Source organism: Lupinus angustifolius, chromosome LG07, assembly GCF_001865875.1.
Source record: "Lupinus angustifolius cultivar Tanjil chromosome LG07, LupAngTanjil_v1.0, whole genome shotgun sequence".
Classification (NCBI taxonomy): domain Eukaryota; kingdom Viridiplantae; phylum Streptophyta; class Magnoliopsida; order Fabales; family Fabaceae; genus Lupinus; species Lupinus angustifolius.
This window is the reverse complement of record NC_032015.1, coordinates 13,681,389-13,682,629: the sequence shown is the minus strand read 5'-3', so window position 1 is coordinate 13,682,629 and position 1,241 is coordinate 13,681,389.

Here is a 1,241-nt window from a genome sequence, read left to right as displayed (position 1 = left end):
GACCTCAAGTCGGATACTTGCCCAACAAGGCATAAACACAAACAATGCTTTCATACTTTTGTGGAGTCATGCTTCTCATCTAAGCCATGATCCCCTTCCACAACTTTTATATCACCACACACCCTACCTGGGTTCATCACATTATTCTCAACATCATCTTATTTCAATCTTTCCACACTGTCCCTTGCCCAAGCGGGGACTAGTCGCCTAAGCGACAATTCCTCTTTAAATCTCAAATAAACTGAAGTCTTCCTCGCCTAGGCGAAGGTACTATCGCCTAAGCAGGCCTCTTCTCGCTCAAGCGAGACATCTCTCACCCAAGCGAGAGAGTTCCAGAAACTCATTAAAATCCTGTTTTTTTTTTCCTTTTTCGCCCAAGCGAAGCCTTTGCTCGCCCGAGCGAGAGAGTTCCAGAATTTCATCAAAATCCTGGGCTTTCTCGCCTAAGCGGGACCCTTGCTCGCCTAGGCGAGGCTTGCTCGCCCAAGCGAGGCTTTGTCGCCCAGGCGAGGGAGTTCCAGAACCAAAACTTCCCCTCGCCCAGTCCTAGCCCAAGCGAGACTGTGCTCGCCCACACGAGAGTTTCTCGCCCAAGCAACAGGGACTTGGACAGAATACCAACTTTGCCTTTTTCGACAACCGAAACATATTTAAACATGGTTTTTCAAATACCTGCACCCAGAAAAGTTCCCAACAACATTCATATACAATATTCAACACATTTCATCAACAATCATATATATTCAAAAGCATTCAAACATACAAAATCTTGGGTTTCTTAAAATCCAAGTTAACTCCAAAACCTTTGAGATGATTTAGGAGATCTGGGTGTCATATTCGGACACCACTATGTCACGATGTGTTCTCTCTCACCTTAATGAAGCGTGTTTTAACTCGTCAACTAAGGTTGGTTTGTTTTCAAGGTTCGAACACCGAAATCTTCGTAACTACCACAATAAAAATCCGTTAGTTTCCGATATTTCTAAAATCGTTACTAAAATACTTAAAATCATTTCTCTTTTTCCCATCGTGATTATACATCTATTTGATCCATCCGGTCCAACATCACGTGTTCTTGACCATCCTTTTTCATCAAAAGTCCATTCACGATTTCCATTCATTTTAAACGTACGGTTTTTAGTAAAACTACATATTCTGATTTAAGACATTCTTTGATAATCTTACCACTTTAAAGTAAGTTATTCAAAGTATCATTTAAGAGTTTTATGAGGCATTCATGT